Raw genomic sequence first — 10,862 nt, 5'->3', positions numbered from 1 at the left:
AGACTCACTTTTATGCTTCATTAAGTAGGCATATCCGTATCTACTCAAATCATCCGTGAAAGTGATAAAATATCTATAGTCGTCTCTTGCGGTGATTGACATAGGTCCACATACATCAGTATGTATGAGTCCTAATTGGTCATTAGCGCGCATTCCAGCACCTTTCAAAGAAATTCGAGTCATTTTGCCGATAAGACATGATTCACACGTGCCAAATGATGAGAAAGCAAATGTGGAGATAGTCCCACTCTCAATGAGTTTCTTTACACGTTTTTTATTTATGTGTCCCATTCGACAATGCCATATATAAGTTTGATCTTTGTCACCAACCTTTAATTTCTTATTATTCACATGTAATATATCTGTGGTTTGATCTAAGATATAAATTCCATTCATGTAAACTGCTTTGCCATAAACCATTTCATTAAAAGAGAAAATACAACTATTGTCTTTTATTGAAAATGAAAAACCGTCTTTATCAAGTACGGAAACAGAAATAATATTCTTAGATAAACTGGGTACATAGTAACAGTTATATAAATATAACTCAAAACCACTCGGGAGCTGGATTACGTATGTTCCCATTGAGACTGCAGCAAATCTTGCTCCATTCCCGACTCGTAAGTCCACATCACCCTTTGCGAGGGGTGTGATGTTTTTTAGGCCCTGCAAATGATTACACAGATGAGAACCACAACCAGTATCAAGTACCCATGTTCCGAAACTAGCATGGTTAATCTCATTCATATGAATATAAGATGACATAACAACAGGAATGACGCGGCCTGCTTTTATGTCCTCACTGTACACGGGACAGATCCTCCTCCAATGCCGAGTCCTGTGACAATGGTGGCACTCAATGTTACCGTCCTTGCTCTTTGCCTTACCTTGTGAGCCACTAGTCTTACCAGGTGATCGGTCCGTTTCGTGTTCACAATTGAATAGATGTTGTCGTTGGGTCACGTCCAAATCAAAACACAATTTATAACTTCACAAACAACTCTACAATTAGTAAAGAGGCAAGTAAAGGTCGGATCCCAAGGGACGGGAATTGAGCTGAGATTTCTATCGAAACTAGCGGTGTCTTAGGGGTGTCACAATTTGGGTTGATGTAGAAGGTCACTAACTAAATAGCAATGAAAGTAAATAAGCAAGATGAAATAAAAGGGTTGTAAACAATTGATAAAAAACACTAGGGTATCATGGGGTCATAGGGGAATCTTGGGAATTGATCATACAAACATGTTCTCAAATTATAAGCAAGCAATTATTGTTGTGATGGATTGAGTTGGGTTATATCTTACAATCCTAGGAAAGTTTGGGTCCCGGAGCCGAATCGATTAGATTGTACAACACCTTCAAGGGAATCCGAGCGGATTCTGGTGACTGCTTACCCGGGCGTCTTTGGCAGAAGACGCACGGATTGTGCTGTGGAGGACGGGCGGATTCAAGGCAATCCGCTCGGATTGTAGCTCAGCATTGTTTCTTCTTCTTTTCTTCCCTTTTCTTCATAAAATCCTTGGGGATTTCCTCGGGGATGCAAGGATCCTTTCTCAACATTGCTCATCTACTATCATATGTACAAAGGCCTTCTAATCTTGTCTCTCCTTGATGCTTGGTCATTGAATTCAATCAATTTAGTCTTGTTTTGCCATGAAAATGCAAGATTTGCACTCCTTTCCTACCAAGGGATCAAAATCTCAAAGACTATGCAAAACAAAGAACTAAAGACAATAAATGACCCAAATATGCACTAAAAAGCATGGGAACAAGGCTAATTCGGGGGCTAAATATGCGCTAATTATGGTCACATCAAATATCTCCAAACCGAACCTTTGCTCGTCCCGAGTAAAGAGGTGACAAAGACTAGGCCCATTATTTAAACTAACCTAATAACATAGCCGATATGAGACAATTAGCGGGTCTCACTCCGCCCCTTCAACTCACAACAAGACAACCATGAGGTAGGATGCCTTCTTGCAAGGCAAGGTGGGTCTTGCCAAAATGGCGACACATCCAAACATTAAGCACACAAAATCAAATAATGGATGCATCTACAAAAGGAATAGCCACTTCCTCATCAAGTGGCGGAGGCAACTAAGAGAGAACAAATTTAAGAGCATATAATCCTTCACAAATACTAGTTCAACAAATTACTAAGACTAAGAGGATGGCACTAAATCACCTCCAAATGGTGTTAAACTAGACTACTTTAATCCTCAATTTCCAAATGCTTTCGTCAAGAGCGATCGGATGGTGGTGGAATGATGATCCCTATGATGCTAGTAGCATATGACATGACAAGTCTTGAATTCTCTACAAAAGTAAAGGTCATGGATCGTCCCAAACTCGACAAAGTGGTTTGCCAAAAGGCTTTATGGGAATGAAATGCTCAAATCTTTATAAACAAAGGGTGGATATGACTAGCATTCAAAATTGTCCTCATTTAACTTTCACATTTCAAAAATCTAAGATGGGGGTTGTCCCTTCCGAGCTAGTGTCCTTTGCTTTCGCCAATCGCTTATTAGGCAACCGGTTAACCTCTAGACAATAGCTTTTAGGGGTGATAGTCACTCTGTCTCTGGGCGAATCAATTCACAACCGTGTGGGGGCCCAATTCAATGGATCCCTCTCCAAAGCACATCGAAGTGGTACGCCTCCATCAAAACAACTAAATTTCTCAACATTTCAACATTTCATAACATTTGAGGTTTCCTTAGCAATAAATTACTTCCACATGACAAAATTTTCGAAATGAGCACTTCAAACTTATTGATAGAAAAGTATTTTTGGGTTGCCTTACCACAAGGTTAATCAAGGTCACCTAGACAAGTTAACCAAGTCCACATCGCATCACGGGGTTGGATAGGTGACTCACATGCAAACCCTTGACTAGGCTTTGAGTCATGGGTCAAAAGACACTAGTATGACACAACCTAGGGTGTTTTACAACCATTCTAGTAGGCAAAGTCTTAAGTTGAAAAAGTATTTGTAATGCCTTAGTTGCTCTTGTCAAAGTTCTCAATTAGGCACTTTTCAAAATGTTTTATCTAAATGCAACTACATGTCATGATGCAACTATTATATACATCCTAATGTAAGTGATTCTATCAACTAAGATGACATATAAACTAAATGCAAGTCCTAAATTCACATTGTTATACCGCATGAATCAAAATAAAGCCACATAGTCATTAACATAAAGAGGGAAAAGGAGATTGGAAAGATCATACCATGCGGTCTTCATGATCCTCATGTCTCGGATGTGGCGTAGTCAATCAATGTGAACAAGGATAGAACAAACAATATACAATATATACAATATATACATAACTACACTACCAAAGAAATAAACATGTTTTTGGGTTTTTCAATTTTCAAATTTTTATGGTTTTTCGAAATTTTTCAATTTTTTGGATTTTTGAATAAAAGTTAAGTTAGAATTCCCCATCCCCACACTAATATGGGCATTGTCCTCAATGGCCAAAATGATGGGAAATTATGCAAACATGATGCATGATTTCTACACTAAATGCAAGCTACACTAATCTACACTACATGATGCATGGTTTTTGTTTATGACGGAGAGGATAATTTAGATTACCTCCCGTTGTGTATGCATTAACTTCCCCAAACCGATCTAGACATTATTGCTAATGTCCAAGGATGGGTGTAGTTCATGCACACACTATGCAATGCATGAAATTAATTTTGTCATTTTGGATTATGAAAGGTGGGAACAATAAAATGAGAACACCTCTATGGGGCCGAGGTGTTAGTCCTCAATGGTGCTAGGACTACTCCAACAGTGATCAAGAATAATAAATATACAAGTTAACAAAACACAAACTTCTTTTCATGAAACTTGAAAAATTAAAGAGAGGAGATGAGGGAACTTCACTTAAACTTAGGTGGGTGCCTCTCGCCCGCTTCACCTAGCTATGAAGTAATCCTCTAGAGGTCGGCATCATCTCCTTCTAGATCGCTATCCCATATCTCCTTTGATGCATCACTCATACTTGGGTCCATGAACTCATCCTCTTCACTTTCAAGCTCCACCGTGTCCCCTCCGCAAGAGTTGTTGCTTCCCTCCTCTTGTCTCCCATTTTCTCCTTCATTTTCCCTCTCCGAATTGGGGAAGAGTAGGTCCATTTGAGCCCATGAGGGGAATGCTCCTTCCTCACTAATCTTTCCCTTTTGAACCATATCGTGGTATTGAGGATAAAGTGCATAGTAAATGTCCACGTTGGTTTCGTATTGGCGGAAGTGCAAATCTTGTAGAATTCCCATGACAAAGTCGTCACGGGGAAGGCTGAAGGGGTTGGGATGGTTATACGGTTGATAAGGAAATGGGTAGGGAGGAACTTTGATCTTTTCATCTCGGGATTTTTGCTCTTTTTGTTGTTGTTGGAGATTTGGAGGTGGTGCTTGTCTTGGTTGGGTTGGGTTTGGAGGGATGAGGTAGGATGGGATTGGAGACAAATGTCCTCTTCTTGGGGAGATACGTGGTAGGTCGGCCATTGGAAGATAAATCGGATCGCTTCCTTTTGTTAACCACTTGATCCGCTTATCGACCCCCTCAGGGGTTATCCAATGGTGATGAATGAGAAGAAGATCTTCATTTATCCTCGTGTTTCCCAAAAGAGGAGCATACTCATTATTCTCATTGAATCTCGGGTTGGAATGCTTCGCAAGCCTAGTAATGAGTCCTCCATTCACAATGTGTTTCATTCCATCATCGTCACCATTCCTAAACTTTGCCCATTTCTCTAGTAATACTAGAGGTGCATTGAAGTGGTACACATTTCTTCCTTGAATATTGAGGTAGGATTCCATAAACACAAGGTCAAGTTGATTTACTATGGCCGGATCTCGGCGGGCAAGTAGGGTGCCCGAAAGGAATCGATAAGTAAGCCTCAAGATCGGATTTTGGATATGAAAGGCGAGACATTCCTTGGTGTGTATGAAATCCCGGCCGGTTATGGCCCTCCACAAAGGTTCAACACTATACTTCTTTGGCTTCGATGTTCGGGTAGGCGAAACATCGAGACCGAGTACATTTGCGAATTCTACAAAGGTCATCATCCTAGAAATATTCTCCAACCTAAACTCTATGCAAATTGTTTTGTTCAAGGTTGTAATCTTCAAAAAGCTCAAAACTTCAAGCACAACAGATCGATAAGTTTGTTCATACATGCGAAAAAGGGTTGAGAGACCAAATACTTCAAAGAGAGCTTCCACTTGGTGATAAACCCCAAGTTTCCTCAAGGTAGCATGACATAAAAACTTAGTGGGAAGAATGTTATTAATTAGAAGCCGGTGGAAGATTAATATTTGCACATCATTGACAAATTCCACATTTGAGAAGTCATCAAGCCTTGTACGATCTACAATCTCTTCATGCTCCCTTCTTAATGTGTTGACATGGGAGGTAGAAGAACTTCCCCTCATCCTTGGTCCCCTCCTATTCCTAAAAGAGGATCTCCTTGGTGCCATTCCTTGATTATAGAGCTGGATTCTTTTGAAAAGATGCTCCTTGTTGATTGAGTGTTGCCTTTGGAAACCCTAGAAAATTGGGGCTTTTTGATTTTGTGGGTTTAAGAGTGATTTGGGTATGCTTGGGAGTCATAAGGAGGTGGGTTTTATAATGCAAATGGAAGGAAGGGTGATGTGTCCCTAAATGTGAGGTGGGGTGTAATTTTAATTAAGAAAAGACGGGTCAAATCAACGTGGGAAGACGGGCGGATTCGAGCAGAAGACACTCGGATTCAGGCTTCTCGGGATGGGCGGATTCTGGGTAAGACGCCCGAATTCTTTCACAGCTAAATTTCCAAAAATATGACGCCACAAAGACGGGCGTCCCGAGCATGAGACGCTCGGATTCCTTTTTATCGGGACGGGCGGATTCTTTTGAAGTCGGGCGGATTCTCTTCCAGGGATTTTTCTTGAAATGCACAGGTAGAAAGACGGGCGTCTTTCTGCAAAGCCGGCCGGATTCTTCAGGACGGGTGTTTTCCTTTCTGAGCTGCTCGGATTCTCCTTCAGTCCCAAAATCTTCAAATTCTCGGTTTAGCAGGACCGACGGATTCTCCTCAGGCCGCCCGGATTCTGGCAAGACGGCCGGATTCCGGGGAACACGCACGTGTTCAAACTGTGAATTCTTCCTTTGACTTTCTTTCCTCTCTTAGATGCTTCCCCACACTTAAAAATTGGTTCCTTCCTTCATAAAAATTCGTTAGTGACCCTCCCTCACTTACTCTCATGAAAAGAGCTCATGCTTTTTATTAAAAGAAGTGCAATAAAATTATAAATACAAGTTAGAAGGTTAGTATATTTACAAGTGGTGGTTTAGGGAGGACTCCACCAAACTCTCCCTTTGATGGTTCTTTCAAGGATGAGAAGGCCCGAGGTAGGTGACCTCGACCTCTCCAATGAACGCTCCTTCATAATATGGCTTCAATCTTTGACCATTGACATTGAACTTGCTTCCATCTTCCGCCTTGAGTTCAAAATCTCCATATTTTCCAACTTCGGTTATCACATAGGGACCCATCTATCTAGAGTTCAACTTTCCCGGAAAAAGTCGGTAGCGGGAATTGAATAGAAGGACTTTGTCCCCTTTGTGCAAGGCCTTTTGTCTAATTCTCTTGTCATGGTGTAATTTCGTTCTTTCCTTGTAAATCTTTGCATTCTCATAGGATTGTAGTCGGAATTCCTCCAACTCTTGAATTTGAATCATCCTCTTTTGACCACTTAATTTGAGATCAAGATTAAGTGCTCGGATTGCCCAAAAAGCTTTGTACTCCAATTCGATTGGCAAATGACATGCTTTTCCATAAACAAGCTTGTAAGGGGAGGCTCCTATGGGAGTCTTATAGGCTGTCCTATAAGCCCAAAGAGCATCATCAAGCTTTGTGCTCCAATCTTTTCGGGTCTTGTTCACAACTTTCTCAAGGATTTGTTTGATCTCTCTATTTGAAATTTCAACTTGACCGCTTGTTTGAGGATGATATCCCAACCGGTTCTATGTTGAACACCATATTTGGTCAAAAGAGATGCAAGTTTCTTCTCATGGAAATGCGTTCCTCCATCACTTATGATTTCTCTAGGAACTCCAAATCTTGGGAAGATTATTTTCTTGAAGAGCTTGGTGACCGTTTTCGCATCATCATTTGGAGTGGCAATTGCCTCCACCCACTTTGAGACGTAGTCTACGGCCACAAGGATGTACTTATTCCCATTGGATGTCACAAAGGGACCTTGGTAGTCGATTCCCCAAACATCGAAGATCTCCACCTCCAGAATGCCCCTTTGTGGCATTTCGTTCCTCCAAGAGATATTTCCCGTTCTTTGACAAGCATCGCAATGAATGATGAATTCTCTTGTATCTTGAAACATTGTACGCCAATAGAAGCCCGATTGAAGGATTTTTGCAACGGTCCTCCTTGCTCCATGGTGCCCACCGTAGGGTGATGAGTGACATCCTTCCAAGATTCCTTGGACTTCCCATTGAGGGATGCATCTCCGGTAGAGCCCATCACTACATTCTTTGTAGAGGTTTGGGTCGTCCCAAAAGTACCTCTTCACTTTGAATAGGAATCTCTTCCTTTGGTTGTAATTCAAATTTGGAGGGAGTACTTTTCCAACAATATAATTAGCATAATCGGCAAACCATGGGGTGATGTGCCTTTCGAGTTGTGTTTGAATGGCCATCAAAATATCGTCGGGAAATGAGTCATTGATCGGGGTTTCTCCATTTTCATCATGAAACCGGATCCAAGCACTTTGATGGCCAAAGCATAGACAATGGCAATAAGCTCCTTCTCGGTGGTATCATAATTCACTTGGGAGGAGTCAAGAGTCTTGCTTATATAATAGATGGCGTGAAGAGCTCTCCCTACCCGTTGGCCAAGAACCGCTCCAACGGCGTAGTTGTTAGCATCACACATAATCTCGAATGGTAATTCCCAATTTGGAGGTTGGATGATCGGTGCCGAGATTAGTGCTTCCTTGATTCTATTAAAGGCTTCAACACACTCATCAGTGAATTAGAATTGGGCATCTTTAAGCAAAAGTTGAGTGAGGGGTTTTGCTATTTTTGAAAAATCCTTTATGAAACGGCGATAGAAATCCGCGTGACCGAGAAAACTTCTCACCCCTCTATCATTCACGGGAGGTGGGAGTTTCTCTATCACCTCAACTTTAGCTTTATCGACCTCGATGCCCTTTTCCGAAATTAAATGACCCAAAACAATTCCTTCATTGACCATGAAGTGACACTTTTCCCAATTTAAAACAAGACTAACATCTTCACATTTTTGCAACACAAGAGAAAGATTATGCAAACATGAGTCAAAGTCCTTTCCATAAACACTAAAATCATCCATAAAAACTTCCATTATGGTCTCTAAGTAATCGGAGAAGACACTCATCATGCATATTTGGAAAGTGGCGGGGGCATTACATAAACCAAAAGGCATCCTCCTATATGCAAAAGTACCATAAGGGCATGTGAAGGTGGTCTTATGTTGGTCATCCGGGTGTATAGGGATTTGGAAAAATCCCGAATTCCCGTCAAGTTAACAAAAGAATTTGTTGGAGGCTAACCTCTCAAGCATTTGGTCAATGAATGGTAGGGGGAAATTATCCTTTCTTGTTGCTGAGTTTAATTTTCGATAGTTAATATACATACGCCAACCGGTGATCATTCTTGTGGGTATTAGTTCATTCTTTTCATTTGTCACTACCGTGGTACCTCCTTTCTTAGGTACCACTTGGACGGGGCTAACCCACAAAGAGTCCGATATGGGATATATGATTCCCGCATCAAGTCATTTCATAACTTCTCCTTTGACAACTTCTTGCATGTGGGGGTTCAATCTTCTTTGGGGTTCAATAGTAGGTCTATGGTCTTCCTCTAGATGAATCCTATACATGCAAAAGTTGGGACTTATCCCCTTAAGGTCATCTAGACTATAACCTATAGCCTTTTCATGTTGTTTCAACACATCAAGCAATTTTCCCAATTGATTCTCATCAAGTCTATCATTAACAATCACGGGTTTGGTCTTTGATTCATCAAGGTAAGCATATTTCAAATTTGGGGGAAGGGGTTTTAAAGTAGGAATTTGTACCTCACTTTCCTCCTTTGGAGTTTCATTGAGAATTTGCTCCATCTCCATTAGACTTTCCATTCTCATAGCATATTCAACTTCATTCTCATCAACCTCATCATATTCAAATTCCATGATGGGTTCCTCTTGCTCTTGAGCTTGTAAAATATCTTCTAGGATGGATTGCTCATCTTCTATGGGTTGACATGCTTCCACAATGATGTTATGCACCAATACGGATTGTGCATGAGTAAGTTCTTTGTTAGCTAGAGCGGCCTCAAAAAGATCTACCTCCAATTCCCAATACATATTCTTAGCCTCACTTGCTTCCAAGGTTTCCAATGCTTGCATGGGATCTTTGAACAAAGGTATACTTAAGTGGTCCTCTACAAAACAATCTATAAGGTCCATCTTGCAAAATATCGAACAACTTGAAAATAATTAGAACAAACCTTGAGGAGTTTTACTTCCCCAAGGCAAAGAAAGACACAACTAATAACAATATAAGAAAATCTAAATCTAGTTAACACCGTCCCCGGCAACGGCGCCATTTTTGATCGGTCCGTTTCGTGTTCACAATTGAATAGATGTTGTCGTTGGGTCACGTCCGAATCAAAACACAATTTATAACTTCACAAACAACTCTACAATTAGTAAAGAGGCAAGTAAAGGTCGGATCCCAAGGGACGGGAATTGAGATGAGATTTCTATCGAAACTAGCGGTGTCTTAGGGGTGTCACAATTTGGGTTGATGTAGAAGGTCACTAACTAAATAGCAATGAAAGTAAATAAGCAAGATGAAATAAAAGGGTTGTAAACAATTGATAAAAAGCACTAGGGTATCATGGGGTCATAGGGGAATCGTGGGAATTGATCATACAAACATGTTCTCAAATTATAAGCAAGCAATTATTGTTGTGATGGATTGAGTTGGGTTATATCTTACAATCCTAGGAAAGTTTGGGTCCCGGAGCCGAATCGATTAGATTTTACAACACCTACAAGTCGACTTAGTCTTTCCTACTCAACAACATGCATGGTCTAATGAGACTCGAGTTGGTTTATGTCTTACAAGTCTCATTGGAAAGATAGGTGATGGGTAAAAAAATGCAAGGATTCATAGGCTCACATTTCATCAAACATAACATGTGCATGAGTTGAGATCAAAACAAGCAAACAAATAAACCATGAAAGCATATTAATTTAAGCATGAATCATTCCCCATGTTGGTTTCCCCTAATTACCCATTAACCCTAGCTAGGTCACTACTCACTCATTATCATGTTGATCATGCTAGGAAGGTTGTCAATCATACCAACAAAAGGAAACATGATGAACAAATGAAAGTAATTAACAATAATTAAAAAGGGATTAAGAGAATTATACCTACTAATGATTCCAATAATAAAGCAAAGAATAAAAGAAGTACATGATGCTTGATTGAGAGGTTGTCAATCTCCCAATAATAACCCAAATAATCTTCAATTACCCAAAATAAATGATGAACAAAAGGGAGATTAAGGAAATAAAACTTGTATTAAAACTTGATTAATTGTTGATTACAATACTAAAGAGAGATTTGATTGATATTAACTACTCTAATAATTGATAAGAAGAACATGCTCTTCTAATTAGACTAATGGGGTATTTATAGTGGAAATTAGGTGGATGCATTAGGGTTAACTAAGGGCTAAACTAGTAATTACACTTTTTAGATTGAGCAGGGAGAAGCCGGTATTTTTCGAAGGA

This window comes from Silene latifolia, chromosome Y, assembly GCF_048544455.1.
Source record: "Silene latifolia isolate original U9 population chromosome Y, ASM4854445v1, whole genome shotgun sequence".
NCBI classification, from domain to species: Eukaryota; Viridiplantae; Streptophyta; class Magnoliopsida; order Caryophyllales; family Caryophyllaceae; genus Silene; species Silene latifolia.
The sequence above is the reverse complement of the archived record's forward strand: the minus strand, read 5'-3'. Positions refer to the sequence as shown.